The following is a 26,523-nucleotide window of genomic DNA, read 5'->3' as shown; positions in this document are numbered from 1 at the left end:
GTCTAGTGTGAAGATAGATAGATAGATAGATAGATAGATAGATAGATAGATAGATAGATAGATAGATAGATAGATAGATAGATAGATAGATAGATAGATAGATAGATAGATAGATAGATACTTTATTAATCCCAATGAAGGTGTTGATGTTCACTTTAGAATATGTGGCTTTGGGTGTCACTTCTTATGGATGTGTGTGTGTGTGTGTGTGTGTGTGTGTGTGTGTGTGTGTGGGGGGGGGGGGGGGGGGGGGGGGGTTGAGGATTGTTGTCGCGCGAGCGTCTTCTTGCTTTTTGTGTTCCTGTGTCTTGTTGAATCCCCCTGTTTGTGTGTGTCTCGTCCCTTGCTTGTAGGGTCTGTGGGGTGGTTTTGTGTTCTTTTTTTTCTGTTCCATGGGCTTGTTGAATCCCCCTCTTGGTGTGTGTCCCGTCCGGTGCCTGTAGGGGGGGGGTGCCTTGCTGTTGTGCGCGAGCCTCTTTTTTTTTTTTTTTTTTTTTTTTTTGGGTCTAGTCTCGTGTGCAATGTGTTTCGTGCTTTGCCTGCGTTTCCTCATTTCTCCATTTTTCCTGTGCTCACTCCTTTTTTCTGTGGTCTTGTCCGCCTCTCGCGGCCCCTCATCCGCCTCTCTCGCCCTCTTTTGTCCGCCTTTCTCGGCTCCTCAGCCGCCTCTCGCGGACTGTTTTTGCGCCTGCGCAGTACGTCTTTTTGCAGCTACGGCCCATTGCCGGATGTGCCTGCGTCCATCATCCGGTTTAGCATTCTCGGTTAGTAATATGGATAGAATTCATACGGGGGGATGACTCTTGCAAATGTGAGTAAGCTAACCCTATATCAGGATAAATAAAATGTCTTCTTTAATATTTTTTAAATTAGGGTTAGAATTTTATCTTATGAAATTGTAATATTAGTTAAACTATTAAGAAAGGATTATCTGCTAAAAAGGTAAAAGGAAGTGCTTACGTGATTTCTCGTAAGAGGCATATATTCTAATTTTAAAAATCTTCCATCATAGAATGTCACTAAAGGTTCCATTATCCTTGATATTTACCTTGTAGGCATTATCTTACTTTTTTGTGCAGCTGTTTTCAAGACCTCTAGTAGCCAAAATATGAATGTGCTGCAGAAAGAAACTGCAGCCTACAATACAGTTTACATCCACAGATTTTATTCAGAAATGACAAAGGCACTCGCTAGGATTGATCTTCATGCATGCATTCATTATTTGAAAACTTCAGCACTAGCAACCAAATAAATGGTCTTCTACGGTTAAACTGTTTTGGCTGTGTCAGTGGTGTACCTCAGATGTTACTTGAAAAATATTGAGAAAGAGTCATAATTAATTACAACACTTGTTACTTACAATGTAACACTGGAATTCTGCACTGACTCTGCTGTAGAATGGCCAGTAAGGGGAGGCTGCATGTTGGCCGAGGTCTCGAGGATTCTCACTGTGTCTCGCTTGTATCTCACTCCATTTCTACAATATGGCTTTGGTACTACAATTAACTGATGGACAGATGTTGTTAGTTTTCATTTATATTAATTAATTTCTACTTTGCTTTGGATGTATTTGAACAAGTCTGTATTCTTTTTGCTTTTTGCCTTTAGCACTGTCATGGTGATTTGCACTTGCATTTGGTGAGTAGCGCTTTTCAAAAAACAAAGTAATTTCTGCTATTGTACTGTATTCCTAAGGTGGCAATGATAGATTGCCCATCTAGTTCTGAGAAAAGGATTATGTGTGTGTTGTATTTTGCCCATTTGTTGATACCCACTGCATGCCTAATCTACCTGGAAGGGGGTCTCTCTCTGAATTGCCTTTTCCAGGAATTCTTCCATTTTTTCCCTACAAGAGTTTTGTTTTTTTTTTTGGAAGTTTATCTCTTCTCTTCTTAGGGAATCAAGGCTAGGGTCCTGTCAAAAAACAGGACCTGTTAAAGCCCATTGAGGCACTCATTGTGTGATTTTGGGCTATACAAGAAATAAATTGTTTTTGCTGTTGTTGTATTGCCTGAAAGTGTGTTTTTTCATTTCATCAAAGTAAAATAAATTTAACAACAACAGGAACATCTTGTATGAAAAAGAAGGAGAATTAATTTGGTTAATTAATTATCTGTTTTTTCCTCATCAATGCTGGTAATTAATTAAATAATTTGGTAAGACTTTGTGACACCCCATGTATTTGGAAGAATGGCACCAGGTATATAGTGGGCGTCTTGTAGTTTGGGATCAACTGGGATCAGAATTGAGAGGTGTTAGACAGGGAGACACAGACACAGAAAGATGGTACTGCAAACACAAAGGTGCTTTTTTGTTTTATAAAAAATAGTACCAGGCAAACTTTTTTAACACAGTCCTCACTGCAACTGACACACAAAACACAGTTAATAATATTTACAGTGACTCGCAAGTCCCCAAATGAAAAAGAATCAAAATCAATAAATGTATATATACACAAAAAATGGTAATCTTCTTAAATAAAAAATATAATCAGGAAGAATCTACACAAAAACACTTCCAATGATTCCCAAAATATTTGCAGAGAAAATCAGTGTATTTACAAAAAGATAAAAAAGTGCACCACAAACTCAAATTATATAAATACCTCCACCAAAACTATGCTATAACTAGGTGTGATGGTGCAGGATGGCTCCATGCTCTCTCTTCATTCTTGGGAACATCTGGAACTCAACAACGTCGATAATGTAACTGAGATGAGCTGGACAGATGAGGACAAAACACACCTGAAACAAGGGGAAGGTGCAAAGTGCTTTTATTAAAATCAACAGCAATGTCCAAAATGTGCAGTGCAACGTCTATAATTAATAAATAATCCATAAAATGAAGTGTTCTGTGGAAGTTAAAATCAATCCATAAATAATCCATTAAAACAGAGTTAAAATTCAGGCAGGAAACTGTCTTTTTATCCTGAGAACCTTGAGCCCCTTTAAAAATCAGACTCCTCTTTGGCTTGCCCTGTCTGGACCTTGCAGCCCGAGGAGAAGTCCTCCATCAGACGCAGACACCCTTCTTCTCCTCGCCCATGTCCCCGATGCCAACCCTATGGCATCTGCAGGGAGCCACTGAGCCCTGCATCCACGCCCACAGCTGCCTTTCCAGGCTCCACCCAGCGAAAGTGCGCTCTGTCCTCTAACCGTCGCTGATTTGTTGGCTCCTCATGGCAAGAGAACACTCCTGAGCATAGTGGTCGCTCCTGCTACTTGGTTGTTCTACGGGAGCGACTCCTGAGCCCACTCGCAAACACCATGCCACACACTCCTTCTTGGGGCCTCACTCCTGTCCACCTGCTTCCTCTCATTACACCTGCTCACTCTCTCTATCTCTCTCCCTCCTGCCTCTCTTCTTCGTTTCTTCAACCTCCATGCTCTTTTTCTTTTCTTTCATTTCATTCATTTTTTTCTCTCATGCCAGCTCATTCTTATAATGCTCCGTGGGCGCAGCGTCTCAATCGCACACTGCAGGAAGCCAAAGAAGCTGTTGAGAAAGACCGCAGCTTCACGTGCAGATGCATCTTGCCCCAATTACTCCATCAACTCCCAGCTGCGTGAGTGCGCCCATGGAGAATGAGCCAGCTAACTGATTATTTCTTAAAACTGCCATTTTTTTCGGAGCCTCAGACCCGCTATACCACACTAGGAAATACTTATCTCTTTATGCAAAAGAAAATAAATACAAAATAAGGCATAAGTGATTATGCTTGATGTATTTTGAGGAATAAGCTACACCACACTATCACTCACCACGACTGAATCCAAAGATGACCCTTGTAGCCAGCCTTTTATACTGGGAAACTAAACTTTCAGCCAATCCTGCATCATGCTACTCCCTTCCTCCAATAGTGGCTGACACAGGCACGTTCAGTAACACTTCTTGTGAAAGTAGGGTGTTGTTCCACCATAAATGCTTATTCCTTCATTTTTCTGAATCTCACTATGTTGTAGATGAGAATTATTAATAATGGCTTGGGAAGAGAACTTCCACTGGAAATGTGGCCTAATGTGTTATATGCAAAAATGTGCAAGCTTGGGATTTTTACCCATAGTTCTTTACTCTGTTTTCTGGATCAAAAATAAATTGCCATGCATACTGAAGAAAACAAATGTGGAAGCAATTGAAATTTGCAATATAGCAGACCGGATATAAATTCATGAGCTGATGATTCTATACTTGATATGAACTGTTAGAAAGCTTGCTTCACTTTACATAAGGTAAGCCTTGATTTTAAGACTGTATAATAAACAATTTCACTCAAGAAAGTTCACAAAGAGTTGGGAAAATTACACTGTATAATGTCCATTGGACATGATGAAGTTTTGAATGAAATTTGATCAAAAACCAAAGTATTTGACAGTGGTAAAATTAGGGTCTATATACAAAAATGGCAAGAGGAAGTGATTTGGCAGGGAATGACATCAATACAGAAAGATGGAAGTGATGTCATCCTACCGGAACCGGAAGAGTGGCCATCAGTAGGGAGCCAGAAGTGACATCATCACAGTGGGACATCATTAGGAGCCAAAAATGGCGTCATCACTTTGGGGGGCTGGAAGTGATGTCATCCATGGGAGTCAGAAGCAGGATTGTTGTGGAGAGGCCATTTTATGAAACCAGAAGTACTGAAGGTAAGTGCGTGGGATTGTTATTTTTCTTCTTTGGCTCTGTTGAAAGGGAGAGAGGCATGAGTACCCAAAATCAACCCTTCATCTCGTGGTAGATCACTCACCTTAGGGCTTGTTGGCTACCTCCTAGGTGCACGTGTGTGACAACAGTTAGACACCTTCAAGCAAATCAAACAACCTTGATGGACTAAATGGTCTTCTCTCATTTGTCAAAACTCTCTTTTTTGTAATAAATTTAGTATAGCCAAGTACTGTATGTCACTTGCTCAGGGTTTATAAAAGTGAAATTGTGATAAGGTCTGAATCATCAAGCCAAATTGTCCAGGGTTCAATAGAGAAGGAATTCAGGTTTAGAAAAATCAGGGTTATATTCTTTTCAATTTTTTTCCAGCAAATGCAGTTCTAAAATTGCAGCATGTGGAGTGAAAGAATAACAGTGAAATGTACATTTCTGAAGCATATATTAGTCCCAAAGGGATAACCAAAATTTGCACCATAAAAGACAGTCATTAAGAATATGAAGGACACCACATTCATACAGGTTTTATCACATCTTATTCAAACATAAAGATAAATTAATGCCAAGAATGAGTCATTAGGTAAAACAAATACACCTCAGCAGAAACTTGAACCTAGAATATGAACAATAGTTAAAATATGTCAAAAAATAAAACAGAAATCAGATTTGATCTGTTTTAGTTTGGTAAACCATCACATACATTAAATGCTTTTATGTGTCAAGCACGTCATGAACTCAAAAAACATATATGAATGATCAAATAATTCCACATAAAAAGCTTTAGAAAAAAGCTGTAATCCCACAAGTGTTGATCCACTGAGAACGTATTTCTTTAAAATTGCAAAACATACTGAAGTGAGATTTCAACTGCAAAGAAAAGGTCAGTATTGTGCTTTTGTAATATATACAGTATATGCACTCTGTTGAATCAAATTAGCATATCACCAACTAACTGCTGCTAGAAAGCATATTAATTAAACAATTAAAAAATCAGTTACTGATATCCTCATATCAGAAGGTAACAAAGAATAAAGGAGGTGTTGGATGCACTCAGTGTGGTCAGTACTTAAATATAGACGTCAAGTGAAAGTGGGCTTATTTTTTATGATACCTCCATGTTGTTAAACTACAGTAGTATGCCTTTCTGAAATTCTGCTTGGATAATGTTTAAAAAGTTTTCAGGACTTCAGTTCCAGTTCCATTGATCACTTTTCACTACACTGGCTTATTTGTAGTGCGCAGATTAGAACCCCCACAGAGTACTGTATGCCAGATCAGGTCTCACTGATGCATTAAAGAACTGACCATTAGTCTGCTGTTTTTTTTAACTTTTTTGTGTAACATTTGTTTAGATTCATTAAGATGTGTTGTGTACTTTGCTCAGTTGTGTGCTTCACGCTCGACATTACCAACTTAATTTTGGAGCCTGTAGCAAACTTCCTGTGGTTGAAAAAATATTTAGCACAGTTCTACTTTTGATTCTTGATCTTCCTGATTCAGATTGAGATTCTAATTTTTTGCACTTGTTTTGGCAATCTGCGCCACCACCACCACCTGATCAAAGCACCATGCAGTCCCTACATTGATGGACTGAAGGCCAGATGTCCACATGACCATCATCGTCTAATTCTTCCACATGAAGCCTGAAAACCAAGAGGACTAACTGAGATCATTGATGTTAGGTAGAATGCCCAGTGGGGGCTGGGTGGTCTCGTGGCCTCGGAACCCCTGTAGATTTTGTTTTTTTTCTCCAGACCCTTTTTATTTGTTTGTTTTTTCTGTCCTCCTAGCCATCGGACCTTACTTTATTCTTTGTTACTTAGTATCTTATTTTTATATTGTTCTTTTTTCTTTCTTCATCTTGTAGAGTACTTTAGGCTACATCATTTATATGAAAATGTGCTATATCAATAAATATTGTTGTTGTTGTTGTCCCCTCCTCGAACTGCCACCTTATCGTGGTGGAGGGGTTTGCATGTCCCAATGATCCTAGGGGCTCTGTTGTCCGGGGCTTTATGCCCCTGGTAGGGTAACCCAAGGCAAACTGGTCCTAGGTGAGGGATGAGACAAAGAGCGGTTCAGTAAACCTCCTATGAAGAACAAAAAATTTGGATGCCGTTTTCCCTTGCCCAGACGTGGGTCACCGGGGCCCCACACTGGAGCCAGGCCTGTAGGAGGGACCAAGGAGGTCGGGTGCAGTGTGAGTTGGGTGGTGGCCGAAGGTGTGGACGTTGGCGGTCCGATCCTCGGCTACAGAAGGTGGCTCTTGGGACATGGAATGTCACCTCTCTAAAGGGGAAGGAGCCTGAGCTAGTGCACGAGGTTGAGTGGTTCCGGCTAGATATAGTCGGGCTCACCTCGATGCACAGCTTGGACTCTGGAACCATTCTCCTTGAGAGGGGCTGGACTCTCTACTCACTCTGGAGTTGAGAGGCGCCGAGCGGATGTGGGCATACTTATTGCCCCCCGACTTGGAGCCTGTTCATTGGGGTTTACCCTAGTGGACGAGAGGGTAGCCTACCTCCGCCTTCGAGTAGGGGGACGGGTCCTGACTGTTGTTTGTGCGTATGCGCTGAAAAGCAGTTTGGAGTACCCACCCTTTTTGGAGTCCCTGGAGGGGGTGCTAGAGGGCATGCCTTCTGGGGACTCCCTTGTTCTGCTGGGAGACTTCAATGCTCATGTGGGCGATGACAGTGAGACCTGGAAGGGCGTGATTGGAAGGAATGGCCCCCCCCGATTTGAACCCGAGCAGTGTTTTGTTATTGGACTTCTGTGCTCATCACGGATTGTCCATAACGAACACCATGTTCAAGCATAGGGGTGTTCATATGTGCACTTGGCACCAGGACACCCTAGGCCTCAGTTCAATCATCGACTTCATGGTTGTGTCGATGGACTTTCGGCCACATGTCTTGGACACTCGGGTGAAGAGAGGGGCGGAGCTGTCAACTGATCACCACCTGGTGGTAAGTTGGCTTTGATGGTGGGGAGGATGCCGGTCAGGCCTGGTAGGCCCAAACGTGTTGTGAGGGTCTGCTGGGAACGTCTGGCAGAGTCCCCAGTCAGAAGTAGCTTCAACTCCCACCTCTGGCAGAACTTCGACCACATCCCTAGGGAGGTGGGGAACATTGAGTCCGAATGGGCCATGTTCTGTGCCTCTATTGTTGAGGCAGCTGACCGGAGCTGTGGCCGTAAGGTGGTCGGTGCCTATTGTGACGGCAATCCCGGAACCCGTTGGTGGACACCAGTGGTGATGGATGCCATCAACCTGAAGAAGGAGTCCTACAGGACCCTTTTGTCCTGTGGGATTCTGGAGGTAGCTAATAGGCACCGGCAGGCCAAGCGGAATGCGGCTTCAGTGGTTGCTGAGGCAAAAACTCGGGTGTGGGAGGAGTTTGGGAAGGCCATGGAGAATGACTTTCAGACGGCTTTGAGGAGATTCTGGTCCACCATCCAGCATCTCAGGAGGGGGAAGCAGTGCAGTGTCAACACTGTATATGGTGGGGATGGTGCGCTGCTGACCTCGACTTGGGACGTTGTGGGTCGGTGGGGGGAGTACTTTGAAGACCTCCTCAATCCCACTAACATGCCTTCCGATGAGGAAGCAGAGCCTGGAGACTCGTAGGTGGGCTCCTCCATCTCTGGGACTGAGGTCACCGAGGCGGTCAAAAAACTCCTTGGTGGCAGGGCCCCGGGGATGGATGAGATACACCCAGAGTTCCTCAAGGCTCTGGATGTTGTAGGACTGTCTTGGTTGACACGCCTCTGCAACATCGCATGGACATGAGGGACAGTGCCTCTGGATTGGCACACCGGGGTGGTGGTCCCCCTCTTTAAGAACTACAGAGGGATCACACTCCTCAGCCTCCCTGAAAAAGTCTATTCGGGGGTCCTGGAGAGGAGGCTCCGTCAGATAGTGAAACCTCTGATTCAGGAGGAACAGTGTGGTTTTTGTCCTGGTCATGGAACAGTGGACCAGCTCTACACCCTTGGCAGGGTCCTGGAGGGTGCATGGGAGTTTGCCCAACCAGTGTACATGTGTTTTGTGGAGTTGGAAAAGGCGTTCGACTGTTTTCCTTGGGGAATCCTGTGGGGGGTGCTCCGAGAGTATGGGGTACCGGACCCCCTGATAAGGGCTGTCTGGTCCCTGTACAACCGGTGTCAGAGCTTGGTCCGCATTGCCGACACTAAGTTGAACCCATTTCCAGTGAGAGTTGGACTCTGCCAGGGCTGCCCTTTGTCACTGATTCTCTTAATAACTTTTATGGACAGAATTTCTAGGCGCAGCCAGGGCGTTGAGGGGGTCCGGTTTGGTGGGCTCAGGATTGGGTCACTGCCTTTTGCAGATGATGTTGTCCTGTTTGCTTCATCAGGCCGTGATTTTCAGCTCTCTCTGGATCGGTTCGCAGCTGAGTGTGAAGCGGCTGGGATGGGAATCAGAACCTCCAAATCTGAGACCATGGTCCTCAGCCGGAAAAGGGTGGAGTGCCCTCTCAGGGTTGGGAGTGAGATCCTGCCCCAAGTGGAGGAGTTCAAGTATCTCGGAGTCTTGTTCACGAGTGAGGGAAGAATGGAGCGGAGATCGACAGGTGGATCAGTGCGGGGTCCGCATTGGTGTGTTGTGGTGAAAAAGGAGCTGAGCCGTAAGGCAAAGATCTCAATTTACCAGTCGATCTACGCTCCTACCCTCACCTATGGTCATGAGCTATGAGTAGTGAACGAAAAAACGAGATCGCGAATACAAGCAGCTGAAATGAGTTTCCTCTGCAGGGTGTCTGGGCTTTCCCTTAAAGATAGGGTGAGAAGCTCAGTCATCCGGGAGGGGCTCAAAGTAGAGCTACTGCTCCTCCGCATCGAGAGGAGTCAGATTAGGTGGTTTGGGCATCTGATCAGGGTGCCTCCTGGACGCCTCCCTGGTGAGGTGTTCCGGGCACGTCTAACCGGGAGGAGGCCCCAGGGAAGACCCAGAACATGCTGGAGGGACTACGTCTCTCGGCTGGCCTGGGAACGCCTCGGGATTCCCCCGGAAGAGCTAGAAGAAGTGGCTGGGGAGAGGGAAGTCTGGGCATCTCTGCTCAAGCTGCTGCCCCCACGACCCGATCTCGGATAAGCGGAAGAGGATGGATGGATGGATGGCTGTTGTTGTTGTTTAGAAATCTAGTTTTATCAATTAAATTCTTGGTTTTGACAATTACTATTGATTTAACAGTGTAGTGATTAAGTATCTGACCTGAACTACTGAATTTAACATCTGTAATTCAAGAGACATAAAATTAAAATAATATTTTTATTTCATTTTGTTTACATGGCTTGACTATTAAATGTTGTATTAGAACATATATCACATTATATATAATATATCAGCCTGGTACTATGACAATAAATCTGTATTGATAAAGTAAATTACTGTGTCATCTAAACAGAGATATCATATTTTACCATCTGAGCAAAATGCTGCTCTAACAACTCCTGTTCTCTGATCCTTTCATTTACTATAGTGTGTCACTTTTTCTGAATAGCCCTCATGACTGCTTTAGCAGAATTTTGCTTTTTGTTAGCTCATTACCTTTCACATAGCCTTTATATTGTACCATCTGCCCCCTGCTCGCTTCGCTCACCCACCCCCAGCTTTGGTTTACTGGATATACAATTTAAAGAGATTGTTATTTCATTGGAATTGTTACATATGCATTATTTTCACTTTTACTTTAAAACTGTACACAAAAACTGTATTTGTCCTTTATTTTCAGCCCCAGGCGTGGTTAAATCTCTTTCTCGCAGGACGTATAATGCTGCTCGCATTGTGAGGGGGGGGTGCTGAACACACGCTAAGGAGAAGTGGTTGGATCATATGCTGGCTTGTTGCTGCTGCTGACAAGCTGCGTATTCTGCTTGACACGCTGCGCATCGATCATTTAAAAGCCTTACAGCAACTGTCCTTTTGCCACTTCGCATCTCTGCCGCTCGTGTTGTGAGGGTTGGGGTTTGGTTGAACACATGCAAAGGAGTAGCAGTCAGATCATCTGCTAGCTTGCTGCTGCTGGTGAGCTGCGTGTTCTGCTTGTCGCTTGTCGTTGTTTTAAGACCTGGGAGCACATGAAGCATGTCTGACAAAAGCATTCCAACAACTGCTAGGTTAGTTGTCTGTGAACTTGTTTTAAATGTTGTCTCACGGCCTTGTCTCGCAGGACATCAAATTGTCTTCTGAGAAGTTCCGAGAAGATCACGTCTCGTCTCCCTAGTCTCTCTTCCAAGATTTTTTTTTATAATAGGGAGATAATTTGTAGCATCCTTTCAGTAACCAAATATTGCAAAACATATTTGACAATAGTTTTAAAAAAGTAAATCTGAGATCACCTGTACAATATACTATTTATAATTTAATATTGTACACTCATAGCTTGAAGAGCATGCATGAAACCGCATACCATGACAAAGTTTTGGTTGTGAAGCTGTCTAAACACAAACCTATAATTTGATGTAATTCAAATGCCTGCAACAAGTCAATATATAATAAAAAAATGTTGATAGTCCATACTGAAACTATACTGTATATGTTGTCATTGCTACCCCATTATTATTATTATTATTATTACTTGCACGGCCACAATCTTATAATGGATAAGGCCGGTTTGGAAAATGCAATGAGGTGAGTTGGGTGTGAAGGGTTTAGGGTTAGGGTTAAATAGCATATGTTATTAAATAGAGTATATAGACTGCTAATACATCAAAGGTAGGTAATGAGGATTTCCTTTAAACGCTCTAACAAATATATTAATGTAAAAAAATCTTCTTTTCCATATGTGCTAACAAATTAATTCAATTCAACAACTCCTCTGTGAATAGACACCCCTGAATGCTGGGTTGTTCTCCTTTTCTTCATAAAATATTTTAGGAGATTTCTGCTTGATTTTTAAATGACTAACCATGTGCCTCTGAAGAACTCAAAACATAGGACTTGACTGTCACATTCAGTAACTGCTTGTTTATTGTTTTTTTTTCACAAAGGCCAACTGTATAGAGGAGCGGAGCAAAACTCAGACAGCTGTCCACACACTGCATGAATTTCAAAAACCATTAAGCACAGCATTGGAAATGGCTATCGATTTTCATTGTTTGTTGTACAATGGAAGTATATTTTAGTAATATATTAAGCAACAGTGCTGTATAAATGTATTCATTTAGACTCTTGTAGTTATCAGTTTATTCAGATTGTCATTTCCTTACTATATTTCCTATTAATCTGTTTCTGAAAATTATGCTTTCTATACTGCGATAATAAGCACAAGAATTCAAGGAAGGTGTAAGACACAAAGTGCATTAACTTAATATATTCAGATTGAACATGAACAAGTGAATTTAAATATTCAGTTTAATGAGGTTAAGTAAAGTAATTGCATCATTAAAGACTGATGCATCGCAAGTTACATTTTTTGGTCATTTTGGTTAGCCAAGCATGTAATGCAATAGCTCACACATGAAATATTGCAATCTAATGGTATTTAGCATTGCCACATCTACAATTATTTCATTGTAAGACCATTTATATATATATATATATATATATATATATATATGTTTTCACACACGTGTGCATGGGAGGCAGTCAAGGAGCTTAAATAAGGGAAAGAAGCTGACTCGGAGGGGGACTAACAGTACGAATCTCTCTTCTTTCACCTCTGTAGATTCCCGGAAGGAAAAAACACCTAAGCACCAACCGGGTTCCACTTCTACCTCCGGACCACACTTTCGCCTAATCCTGCTGGACCCTCCTCTTCCTGTACCCTGCATATAAAGCCCACCACTCGCTTTTCACAGTCAGTCTCAATCCGGACTCAGTCTTTATTGATCACTCTAACATCCAAACGTTATTAAGAAGAAACTTATTGATAATATATGGGGTGGAGCCACAAACCTTTTTTGTGTATCTTTTTGTTCTTTCCACAATGTGTAATATATATATATTGTCACACACGTGTGCATGGGAGGCAGTTAAAGGGCGCAAAAAAGGATAATTCAATGCTGGACCAGTGGATGGCAGAGCACACTAATCCTTTCTCTTTTTCCTCTCCAGACCGAACACGGGAAATTCCGGTTCTGGGCCCAATAACATCACTTCCAGTCCCTGCCCAGATGACATAATTTCCCCTGCCTGCCATGTTTTTGTCTACCTGCCAGCCCTGTTTTGGACTGATGTCTGTAAGCATTTGTAAAACCAAACCTTCTCTTTTTTGACAGAGAAATTCAAGTGTATGGGTGGATTTACAATACATATATATATTTGTGGGAGAAAACCAGAATCTCTAAAGTGACTGTCTTTCCTCACAATCTGATTTGTCTTGTTTCACTCTGAGCAGAAAATTCCCATATTGACAGAAAAGTAAGCATGAGGAGAATCAGGTTGATTCCTGTGTAATATTTTTCTGTTCACTTACCTATATTTTCTTTATTTGTATTTTTGCATCAAAAACATACTGATAACCCCACTTACACACTCATTATATACTGTAATTGCCATTTTTTTGTAACTGTGAGAATGGGATAGATGTTTAAAAGCAGCTTATATTCTCTTAAATATTGAAATCCATTATTTGTGTAAGAAAGGACAGAGCTGGTTATACTTCCTTAGAAGGCTGGCGTCCTTCAACATCTGCAATAAGATGCTGCAGATGTTCTATCAGACGGTTGTGGAGAGCGCCCTCTTCTACGCAGTGATGTGCTGGGGAGGCAGCATTAAGAAGAAAGACGCCTCACGCCTGACATCTGTGGCAGAGCGACGGGCGCTCAGCAGGCTCCTATCAATTATGGAAAATCCACTGCATCCACTAAACAGTGTCATCTCCAGACAGAAGAGCAGCTTCAGTGACAGACTGCTGTCACTGTCCTGCTCCACTGACAGACTGAGGAGATCGTTCCTCCCCCAAACTATGCAACTCTTCATTTCTACCCGGCAGGGTAAACGTTAACATTTAACATTATACAAAGTTATTGTCTGTTTTTTACCTGCATTATTATCAATCTTTAATTTAATATTGTTTTTTTGTATCAGTAAGGTGCTGCTGCAGCAAGTGAATTTCCACTTGGGATTAATAAAGTATCTATCTATCTATCTATCTATCTATCTATCTATCTATCTATCTATTTGTCAATCAATCAATTTTGGAGGAAAAATACTTCTCATTTTAATTCAGTTCATTTTTATATATCACTTTTCACTGAGTTATGACAAGTTCTCACGTAAAGTACAAACACAAGCTTATTACCTAATCAGCACATAAACACACAAAGTAGTTTGAAACTGCTTAACATAAATGCAGCCCAGGACTCTCTAGCCATTAATTCATTCTTGAGCAAAGACCACTTGACATCGGTGGTAAGGAAAACATCATCAGTCAGCATCATCCCTAGAGAAAATACACCCATGGAGGGTCCACAGTCAAAAGACAAAGACAAAATCAGAGACAGGAACAGTCCTGGAGACATTGGCCAACTGAATGCCAACCTCTTCAAGGGCATTCTACAAATGAGTCAGTGCTGGGCTGTACAATGTAAAGATCCATTGATTTCAGGGCTTGCAGTATCTCAAGTGTCTTTTCCATGGAAAGGAAAAAGCTTGGCAATAGAACAGTGGCACAAAGTGCCACAGCAGGATTCTGAGATGAGAAACAGAATAGAGGAAAATACAGTTTCACAATAATTACAATATTTACAAATTTACACATTTTGTTCAAATTACTAACAACAGAAATGCAACATGGACAGTTAATCAGCAGCTCCAGCCAGGATTTGCTAGGCTAAAATAGTGAGTTTTCAGCCTGGATTTATATGCTGAGGCTGAAAACTTCCAACACTTTGAGGCTCAGTGACTAAAGGATTGAGCTCCCACTGTTATGTTATTAATTTTTAGAATTTTTATTAAGCCGGCATTTTGAATCTCAATGCATGCTCTGGTTTGCAAGTTAAAAATAAACTCAGATAAGCATATAGGAGCTTTGGCCATTTAGGTCTTTATGTGTAAGAAGGAGGATTTTGAAATCTGCCATAAACTTAACTAGGAGCCAGTATAAGGACTTGAGAACTAGAGTTATGTGTTTGCTCTTTCTAGTTCTTGTAATGATTCTTGCAGAAGCATTTTGAAATAACTGAATGCTGCATAAAGAATGTTTTGAATAGCCTGTGAATAATGAATTGCAGTTCTAGAAAAAAATGTATGAATTAATATTCAGTGTTCTTCATATTTAGAAAACACTTTAATTTTCCAATATTTTTAAGATAGAAATAAAAATTTATGTTTTGGATAGTTTTGTAATGTGTGCTTTATATGATATACTAGTGTTAAAAAGAACACCTAAAGTGCCAGCTGATTCAGTAAAACAAATTGTTAGCCCACCAGAATTAAAAAGTAACAGAATAATGTTGTGGACTGCAACATTTCTCTCCCTTTTTTGTATTCAGAAACAGGTAGTTCTCGTCCATCCACCCTTTTAATTCACTTACACAATTAATTCAGGACTGCATTGGAGAAACATTATTTGGTGTAAAAGAAAGGTATAGCTGGGGATTGCCTGCAAACAAGTGAAAATTAATTTTATGTTTTCTAGTCCCCGTGACCCTGTAGTTAGGATGTAGTGGGTTGGATAATGGATGGATGGATGTTTTCTAGTGATAGTTCACAGTGGAAGTATTCAAAGTGGAAACAATACAGATCAGAGTACTGAGCCCTGTGGGACACCATATTTAATGTCTAAGTATAGGGATACAGTACTGTCAGCACATTTCTGAATGTACTGAAATTCATCCATCGATCCATTATCCAACCCGCCATATCCCAACTACAGGGTCACGGGGGTCTGCTGGAGCCAATCCCAGCCAATTTGATAAATATAAATTAAACTGTTCAGGCTCAGTGACTAAGGGCCCTGAGTTATTTTTATGTAATAATAATATATAGTGGTCAGTGGTGTCAAAGTCTGTGCTTAAAACTAACAACATAATGGCTGTTGAATTTCCTTCATTAGATATTAGAATGTTGTTTACAACATGGATTAGGGCCATTTCTGTGGTGTAACTGGTGTGGAAGCCAGACTGGACTTTCTCAAATAAATTGTGTTGTGTAAGGTGAGACTGATGCTGTGTGGTGATTACTTTTTCAAGTATTTTTGGCAGAAAGGGTAAAATGTGTCATGCACCAGAATAAAAGAGGCAACATTTCTGTATATTATTTTAGTCAGCCTGAATTATCTGTAGGCACTTTTATTGATCTTTTAAATTCAGACTAAAGTCAATATGAATTCCTCATGTTGTCTGGGTCACAGGAAACCTCACCATAATAAAAATTTTAAAAGTTACATGCTTGTATCCTACAGAGTCCACTCTTCACATTACTTTATATTAGTGTCTTTTCATAACATTTTAAGAACACATCTTTCACTATAACAAAAATAAAATCTTCTATTTTTATATTTTTATTTTTTAATAGTTTTTTATTCATAAATAACAATAGGTCAAATATCTAAATGTTGTATATTTGATTCTTTGAAATACAAAAATAGAATTACCCAATGCAGCACCAACAGCAGACCCAAGAAAAAGAATTTACATTTAAATTTATTTAGCTTAGCAGTCAGTTTTATCCAAATTTGTTATCTAAAGTGCTTTGGCGTTTTTTTTTTCTTCAGGTGACTTGCCTATTCTTTCCTCTGATTGAGTCCTCCAGTTGTTAAGAGTTCCTTAACTTTCCAAATGTTATTTTAAGTTCTGTCTGTGTTACGTGAAAGGAGTTATGAAACAAAATGTTCATAACATTGATTATTGTTTTGAACAGTGCATTTTCAGTACAAAACTTGCATTGTTTATAAATAATTAGAAGTTGTCAATTATACTCATGAGTACCCACTTATCCTTGAATTTAATGTTAATTGGAGAAGTAATTTCCCTCTTTAACTGTCCATTCATGTTTGAATCCAGTTTTTACACAGCAGGGAAAGGGGAGCCAGCATTCAAAGCACACATAGAGATTCCTTTCAGCTGGCCCTGGTGAAAAAAAACCCCATAATTGTAGAGAAAAAAGAACAAGCACAGACATTGTGAGACATGTTTGTAAAGCATGTCATGCACATCCTAGCACATCCCATTTTTTTGGTGAATGGTCAAAAGAATGAATGGGTGATGGTGTCTTTTCTCTTAGCAATGGCTCTCAGAAGGAATTTCTAGACATCTAGCTCTGTAGTCTGAACGTATCCTTAGTGTGGAAAACACATCTAATAAAAAAATAAAATTACTTACCATTAAATGAATAAAATGCATGTTTCACTTGGCAACTCTGTCATGTGGTATAGTCCTAAATGGTCTATATATTTAACAAAATGTGACTTTCATTGTAAGAGTCTGCCATGAAGATATAATTTCTTTGCTGTCATGGTTTTTCTACTTATAAACTGTTGTTGACAAACTCGATCACAAGTGCACTCAGTGTGAAAGTGCATATGTAAGGATGCTCTTGATCTGTGTATACACATTCAAATATACGCTATACCAAATAATGATCCCATCAATGTAGACTAATTCCCTTAATAATTTTAAAAACTTCAATCATGTCACCTCTTAATCTTCTTTTGCTTAAACTGTATAGGCTCAGCTCTTTTAATCTTTCCTCATATTTCAACCCCTGTAGCCCTGGAATCAGCCTAGTTGCTCTTCTCTGGACCTTTTCTAGTGCTGCTATGTCCTTTTTGTAGCCTGGAGACCAAAACTGCACACAGTACTCAAGATGAGGCCTCACCAGTGCATTGTAAAGGTTGAGCATAACCTCCTTGGACTTGTACTCAACACATCGTGCTACAGTATATAACCTAACATTCTGTTAGCCTTCTTAATGGCTTCTGAACACTTTCGGGAAGTCGATAGCTTAGAGTCCACTATGATTCCTAAATCCTTCTCATAAGGTGTACTCTCGATTTTCCATCCACCCATTGTGTATTCAATGGGCAAGCAAAAGGAAGCAAAAGATCAAAGAATAGAGCACCAGACAACAAAACACTGACAAACCAAAATCGAAGTCTCAGTCAAAGAGAAATTCAATATCAAAATGAACTTAGCTCTTGGTGTACTTGAGTTAAAGCTAACAGTGACTAAAGAGTTGGGGTTTTTTTTGTACTCAATCGAGCAATAGTCTCTACTGGAACTGTGGCCATGTTTATGCTGGAAAGCCAGTGAAGTGAAAAGCAGTGACCTCTGTCACATGACACATCAATTGCATCACATAAAGGAATAGGAATAGTTTCAAAATGCATTAAAACAATTTTCAAATGGTTTGAAACCTCCAAAAGCAAGTTAAAAATGAAGATTAACTATAATAAAGTTACAAAAACACATGTGGTTATAACAGCTGGGAGCTGGTTGCCCCTTTAAAAGGCAAAGCCAGAGAGACCTAGCAAATATACTGGTCCTTCCATGGCCATCTTCTGGGATCAAACGGACTTTGAGGACTTTAAGAAAATTAATAGTTGGGTATCTGTGTTGATGACCCTTTATTTTAACAGTTATGCAGAACTAAAGAGTGCAGGAAATTCAAGGGCCACAAGTTGAAATTCTAGGCTGATCTCCCTATATGACGTGACTCTAGTAAGGATTGAAGGTAAAATCAGGCAAGATCAGAATAAAAAGGAATTTGACAAATGAGAGGAGACCATACAGTCCATCAAGTTTGTTTGTTTAGCTAATAGAAAAGTTTTCCCAATATCTCATAAAGATACTTCTTAAAGGTGGTTTCAACTGCATGGCGCAGTCATTTGTTTCAGATTCCCACAACTCTTTGCATAATGAGATGCGTTCTGGCTTCACTCCTCAATACATTTCTGCTTAATTTCCACTGGTGTCCTCGAGTACGTGCTTCACCGTTTAGTAGAAAGAATTCCCCCGAATCTTCTTTATCAATGCCTTTTAGAATTTTGAAAAACGGGATTAGGTCCCCACATGGTCTCCTCTGCTTGAGACTAAACAGTTTTAATTTTCTGAGTGTCTGACAGTTCAAGATGTCCTTAAGTTATGGGGTACACGTGGCTGCTCTCCTCTGCACAGCTTCAAGTGCTAGATGTAATCTGAGTAATCGTTTTTGTACCTTTCGTCTGCAATTTCTTTTTGGCTTTTTAGTATTACTAGGGGGCTTACCCCCTGTTTGCTTCACTTGCCAACCCCCCTTGCCTGCGCTACGCACCAAGCAGTTTGCATCTCTGCTGCTTGCATTGTGAAGAGGGGGGCTGAACACACCCCAAGGAGATGCAGTCGCTCCTCTGAAACCCCCTCTTAAACGGTGATACAATAGGAAACAAATACAGTTTTTTTGACCTCCTCTTTGCTCGTTCAGTGGCTGGCTTGCTGCTGCTGCTGCTGTGCCACGTGATCTGCTTCTCGCGCGACACTTTGATCATTTAAAAGCCGGTACAGCAGCTGTCTTTGTCATCTACTCTTTGTCTTTCAATTACGGCTCTGGGCGTGGTTAAATCTGATGACACAAAGTCTCATCTCACGGGACATGAGTTGTTGATATTTTTTAGTTTATACTTTAAAAATAGAATAAGAAACTGAAAATCTAACAACATCACATTAAAGTTTAATAAATTCTGAAAAGAATGATACCAAACATACAGTATATATGTAGGTTCTAAGATAAGTCCGATTTAAAGCGTGACAAAAAAGTGACATAAAATCGTTGCACAAAATCATTGCACTTTTAGGCTTAGGATTTTATATAGAGAGAGTAGATATAATTACTGTGGTGATGTCGTGTTGTGTTTGGTTTTTTGAATCATTATTGCTACTTTGGGAGAGTCTTTTCTTAGCCTTGGCCATATTATTTATGGCTGCTTTTGTTGTGTCCATGTGATATCAGAGTTTTTGTAGCTCTGACTTTGCTCTGATGTTTTGCCTTCCCACTTCAGTGTATTCACATAAGTTTCCAGTTGGATTATTCTGTTTAAGCTGTCATGTTGTGTTCTGTTTTTTGGATTGTTGTTGCTGTTTTGGGACATTCTTTTCATAGCCTTGGCCAAATTGTTTATGGCCACTATGGTTGCAGTCATGTGCTATCAGAGTTTTTGAAACCCTGACTTTGCCCTGATGTTTCACCTTCCCACTTCAGTGTATTCACATAAGTTTAGATTTTGTATAAGCTGTTTTCCCAGTCCAGTACCATCTGCTCCATTAAATATAATTTCACTAATTTGATTAAAAGGAAAGCAGATTAGTATTGGGAATGCATCAAGCACATGACACAATCAGAATGAGGATGAGGAGGACCATCTGATGGCATTAAAGTTACATGTCATGTGTGCTAGTAGTATGTTGCTCCTATTTCAAAGAAGTTACTTTTTCAATTGTTTGCTGGCCTCACACTGAATAGCAAACACCTGGCTGAATGGTGTTAAGTGCTGTGTCAGCCCTGGAGTTTTGTGTTTGAGTTGTGCAGTATGTGCACCCTGCATGTCCTTCTGTGTTATTTTGGCTTGTTTTTTTGTCTCAGAGCTGTTAAATTTCATTTACCACTTTTCTACTTAATGTTTGAATCAATATTGCTGTACTCACATGGTATCACAATGATCTGATGCCAATCAAGACAGACCAGGCACTAGTATGCCATTGTTTGATGGATTTATTGTGATAGTCCACAAAGTTGCATTTTTACTAGTCATTAGCAAAGGAGGGATATATTATTAGTTAGGCAAGTTAATGTTAACATTAAAGATGTCTGCACACATGAAGCACAATACTGGTCCAGTCTCATCAGAATTTTCATGCCAAAAAAACACTGGTAATATTATTTGGAATTCTTTAAGTCTGACATTTCAGATTCGGTCCTGTTCTTTATTGCTGAGTTTGTTTTGAATGCAGAGTTCATATTTTTAAAACTGTGACCTAAAGGTGAAAAATAAAGTAGATTTTTCTTGTTGTTGCCTAACCTTTATTTTAAAGCTGAGGTTTTTTCTTGAGACTTTCACTTGGAGCTGGTATCTGCTTTATATTTATATCAATAAAATGCTTTTGCCGCTTGAATGTGTGATATATCCTTGGATACCTTAAAATGTATTTTAAAACAATCTAACACCAATCTGTTGTTTTAAAAAGGATCCCGGCTTTTGAAAGTATTTTTGAAGCAAGTTGAACTTGTAACACTGGGACCTGACATTTTCTTTTGTTGTATCAAGTCTTTAAAGTTCACACCCAGCATGGTTTGTTTTCTGGAGTGTAGGTTTTTGAAAAGTGTCTGCATTGCTTTCTTTGAAAGTTTTCAGTGTCAAATATTTGAAACTACACAGCAGGCACTATCTCCCCGAGAGACTTGGCTAAGCCCTTAGTAACTATTTTAAGGTGTATACATTTGTCTCTAGCTTGATTCCTTGGCAATGCATTTTGACAGATGTGCCATCAGTATTCCTATTAGAATGTAAACAGCTGCAATGAAATTGCTAATTTAACAATTTATGATTTGATTAAGTGGGCTAACAGTGGTTGGAAGGAGCTGTTTAGAGTGAATAGTGAAATAGTCATCTGGTAATTGGTGTACATGGAGAAAAAACATGTAAACACAGCGACGGTGCATAATACTGGAATTTAAGCTCAGGGTTCCAGAGCTGTGGGTGTTACCTCTGGGACAGGTTTATTTAAGTGCATTATTTATTTTAATGTTTGCTGTACTAAGTTATTTATTTGTTGTATGTCATAGGGAATTTTTGAAGGATCTCTGTTTCATGGGCCACCCAGAGACGCCAATAAATGTAGGAAGTGTGTATGATGTAAGAAGAAGAATAGATTGATTGATGTTAATCAATTAGTTAATTAACTATCAATTTTGCCTTTGGCAATGCCGGTAATTAATAAAGTAATTTGGTCAGGCTCCCACTTTACCTTCCTTACCTTTCTCTGTATTAGGCAGCCTCCAGAAATTAGAGGTAAATGAAGCACACTCATTTTAAGAAACAGAATTATACAATTTATTGATAGACACAAAGATTACAGATATATGATAACTGTATATATTGACGTAGAAGAACGGATGGAAGACAGATGAGACTGACGAGTTCTAACTTATTCAGGCAAAGATAACAGTTTTATGATACCAGGCCTTCAAGGATGATGTCTGATGTTGTGTGGAGATGTGTGTTGTCGCTCCAGGTTCAATATATGGGACTCTTCTTAAGTTGGAGTACATTCTTGGTTTTTGTTACATGTTCCTTTGTCCATGAAGTGGTGTGAGATATTGCCTTCTTCGGCTTGCAGTTAGACTCTTTGCTGTGTCCTCTACAACTTTACAGGGAAAGGTGTTACTTTTTCAGATACAAGAGTGTAGAATTCTTGAAGAAATAGCTGCTTCTCAGTCTTCTCAGCCCACTGGCACAGGCTTGGCTTGGAAGGGTGGGTCTCAGCTTTCAGGCTCACAAAGACAAGAGATTGTCAGTTTTCAGCTCCATAAACAGAGGGCAGCTCATCAGCTTTTTAGTTTCATAGAGAGATCCTTTTAGATAGTACAAGTGTTCATTCTGGAGAATGACAGCAGATTTCCCCAGACATCTGAGTGCAGCTAGTTTTTAAATGACGTTGTAATCTCTCACGATTGGATTAAAGTCACTTCCAGTTACAAAATCAGTGCCTTATCATAAGTGCATTGAAGTTCCCTTCTTGAAGTAATGCTACTTTTCAGTCTTCTCAGACAGGGCTCAATCACTTGCACAAAGCTAAGCATTCAGCGTGGAACCTAGAGCTAGCTCAGGGTGTCTGGCTCTATGGAGAGTAGCTGTCAGGCCATAGAAAGCTTGTGAACTTTTTTCTTTGCAGAAAGTGGGTGGCTTCTGGCTCCAGAGAAAACAGATTGTCTGTTTTCAACTCCCCAAAGAGACTGGCTCATCAGCTTTCAGGTCCCCAAAGAGACAGAGAATATGAATGCTGCTAATTTTGAAGGAAGATGTAACCTCTAGTGATTGGATCAAACTCACTTCCAGTTACAGATCCAGTGCCTGCTTATAGGTAACTTATTTTGTTACATCATATATATAACATCATTTAGTGGTTACAAGCCTTTTGGACGCAATTTAGTCTGAAGGAAACTCTGTAGAAGTGTCATGTCAGTTGTGATTTACACCTTTGTTACGAGATGAAGTACAGAGCTGTATTGGTAAAGCTGCTGATTAGCCATTCATTTACCGTTCACAGTGAAATGCAAGTCGAGGGGGGTGCAGCTGAATCTGCTATCTTAATAGGCCTTATGTGACACTAAAAGCCCACTTTGTTTTACAATATGTTTACCCTGTACATACCGAATATATAGTGTGCAGAGAGGAACAGTGGTTAGTGCTGCAAAATCACAGCTGTACCACACCAACTTGCTTTGCGCCTCTGTCTATGCAGAGCTGATAAGTTCAGGTTTGTCCATTTGACATTTCTCTGAAGACTGCATTTTCTTTCACATCTCCAAGATAAGCACGTTAATTTAACTGGCAACATTCTGTGAATCAACATACTGCAGGCAGCGGTGTGTTGGAGATGCCCTGTGCCAGACTGGCATTTCATCCAGGTCTGGTGCCTGCCTTGTACCTTATGCTGTTGGGATTGGCACTTCTAATCACATACGCAGAAAAGTGTGAGTTCAGAAAATGGACATATTTGAAGGCATCATGAATGGGATGAATGTTTAAAGGACATCTTCACTAATTTTAAGTGCTACATGTTCTTTAATTAGGTTGCAATTTTTTGAACACTATGCCCTTTTGCTCTTGTATATGTACAGATGTTTTACATGCTGTAAGCATTATTAAAATGTGCCATTATTTTAGGTTTTCATAGTAAGTTATATCCATTATTATTAATGTGTAAAAGTTAGTAACAATTGCAATTTAATATATTGAATAAACCATTCCTTTAATTAAATCATTAAAATAATAACAGATCAGAGAACAAAAAAACATTTTAGATTTAAGTGTCACTCGTCTGGATGGAAAATGTTGATTTTGGTGCACGCTATTACAAAGGCCCTTCAGCTGGCCTTCAGATATAAAACTGTCCTGACGTTTAACAAACTGAACCAAGGTTAACATCTAATCAGATCTGACCTTCACTGCCTGATGTGCTCACAAAGCCGCACACCTTCTCAATGAAATTTTAAATAGGAATACATTCATTCATTTGGCAGCTTGCATCTTTTACACTATATACTTAAGAGGCTGCAAGATCAATTTTGCTAAGTTTGCACAAGCTGCTTTGTTTTAAAGAAGATTATATTTCTGTTAAGCATATTTTGTTTTCAGGATTATTTTATTAGGATTGCTAAAGGGAGGGTAATGTAGGATGCAGACAGCCATTTCTTCATTGTAAATTGAAAACTGTAACCTTGGTCTACTAGAACTAAATAAAAAATGTCTGACATCAATGGTGCCTATGGCAGCCTTGAAAGCTGCATATGTTCAGCTAAAATGCTGCATATACAGGTTTCTGTTCCTCCTTATGTTTCAAATAGATGCAGAATTTTTGAAATGTGCATATTTTATTTAAGTATTTACAATCATCAGTTAGTCATTTTCCAACCCGCTATATCCTAACACAGGGTCACGGGGGTCTGCTACAGCCAATCCCAGCCAACACAGGGCGCAAGGCAGGAACAAATCCCGGGCAGGGTGCCAGCCCACCGCAGTAAGTATTTACATTTGGGATTATAATGGATGCTCCTCAGTAACTGATTCCTTATCTTGAAATTTAAGAGTTGGTCCAAAAAAGATTTTGCAAAAGATTTTGTTACTCTTCATAACATTTAACTTTGAAGACAATTATTTTGTGTACTTCTGAGATGACCATGCAATGCATTCTTATCACCATTCAAAGGACTCCTCAGATCATAAAACCAAAGGTTAAAAAAGAGTGAGGGAATAAAAACCTAACAATCTTGAAGTTGGCTGTTGATGTAACGTGCATTGCCAATTTATATAAAGGACTTGGAAATCCAGTAAATGCTATAAAAAGTAATAGAAATGTATACATTTTTGGTCATCACTATATATATAAAGTCCAACGTCTGTCTGTCTGTATTTCTGCCCGCTTTTCACAAGAGAACTACTTAACAGGTGTCACTTCCGGTTGAGAGTACACTGTGCGTTTGGCTGTCGCTTCTCACCGGTGTCGTTGCATTTGTTTTGTCCCGTCAGACTTGACTGCTCTTTTCGAATTTTTTTTTACGAATGCCACTGGCGATTGCCTAGATCACATCTGCTTCAGTCCTGCGTGAGCTCTGTTCCTTCTCTCCTGTTACTGCCTTCGTGATGAGTATGAATCTACTCTTGGTTCATTTGCAGTCACCAGTCAGAACTGTGCGAATGTGCAGCGAATGTGCAGCCTGCCCGCTGTGCTTTTCCTTTTCTAGCTGGTTATGCAGTGAGATTTGGGTTGGCTATTGTGTGTAGCTGGAGTTAGCATGGTGTAGTGTGGCATTCTGTTCGCTCTTGGTGGTGTCCACTGCTGTCTGGATATTCTTAGACTGTTCTGTCTCTGGTTTGGAGTTGTGCTGTGTGTTGTCATTTCTACCTTTTTGGCAATGCAGCTCATATATTCTCCATATGAACTTAAAAATCTTGACTGTCATCCACGATTGGTCTCCCTGACTTATAGTTTCTGTTAGTCGCTTGGAATTACTCGGCATCCTTGCTATATTCACCGGTCTAAAAGAGGCCCCTCGCAGATCTATGGCTTTGACGCGTCGATTCCAAGTATATTGACATCTGACCGTGTTCACTGGCGTAACGGTAGGGCTGTCCGAAGAATAAACATGGGCCATCTTCGTCCTCTTCAGGAAGTGTCTGCGCCCTACTCTCCCGGCTGTTCCAACTTTAGGCTTTGCCTTTTGAACACTTGCTCCTTCACTAACAAGACCTCGCTGATTAATGACCTCATCTCCCAGAAGCAAGTGGACATGTTTCTTCTTACAGAAACTTGGCAACAACCTGGTGACTATTTACATTTAAACTTGCTTCTCCCCCAGGCTATAGCCACATATCTAAACCCAGGTTAACAGGAAAAGGGGGTGGCCTGGCTGTGGTTTATAGATCTACCTTGACAATGAAGGAACTCTACTTTTTTGAAGTCACATCTTTTGAATATGTTGCTGTTAAAATGGTTTCCTCCCCTCCTGTACTGCTGTTGTTAGTTTATCGCCCTCCCAAATCTGTGGTGAATTTTCTGTCTGAATTTAATGAACTTCTCACTGTAATCTCATCGCTTTGCCCTGCTGTAATTTTACTTGATGATTTTAATATTCATGTTGATATCAACTGCTCTCTTACAGCTTAATTTATCTCAACTTTGGATTGTTTTGACTTGACACAGCATGTGGATTTCCCCACTCATACTCAGGGTCATATTCTTGACTTGCTTTGTTCAAATGGCTTGAGTAATGTCTCTGTCTCAGGTTCACTCTCTGGTATTTCTGATCATAAGATTATTGAATGTAACTTTAGCATTATTACCACTACATCTGTCAAGAAAAAGTCTGTCTCCTATCGCAACATTAGGTCTGTTAATTCTGATTTGTTTGCTGCTTCCCTTCTGTCTTCGTCTCTTTCTGAATTGCATAGTCTTCCCTCTCCTGAAAACATCCATCCATCCATCCATTTTCCAACCCGCTGAATCCGAACACAGGGTCACGGGGGTCTGCTGGAGCCAATCCCAGCCAACACAGGGCACAAGGCAGGAACCAATCCTGGGCAGGGTGCCAACCCACCGCAGGACACACACACACAAACACACCCACACACCAAGCACACACAGTAGGGCCAATTTAGAATCGCCAATCCACCTAACCTGCATGTCTTTGGACTGTGGGAGGAAACC

This window comes from Erpetoichthys calabaricus, chromosome 12 (genome assembly GCF_900747795.2).
Source record: "Erpetoichthys calabaricus chromosome 12, fErpCal1.3, whole genome shotgun sequence".
Taxonomy (NCBI): Eukaryota; Metazoa; Chordata; class Cladistia; order Polypteriformes; family Polypteridae; genus Erpetoichthys; species Erpetoichthys calabaricus.
This window is presented reverse-complemented; position numbering follows the sequence as displayed.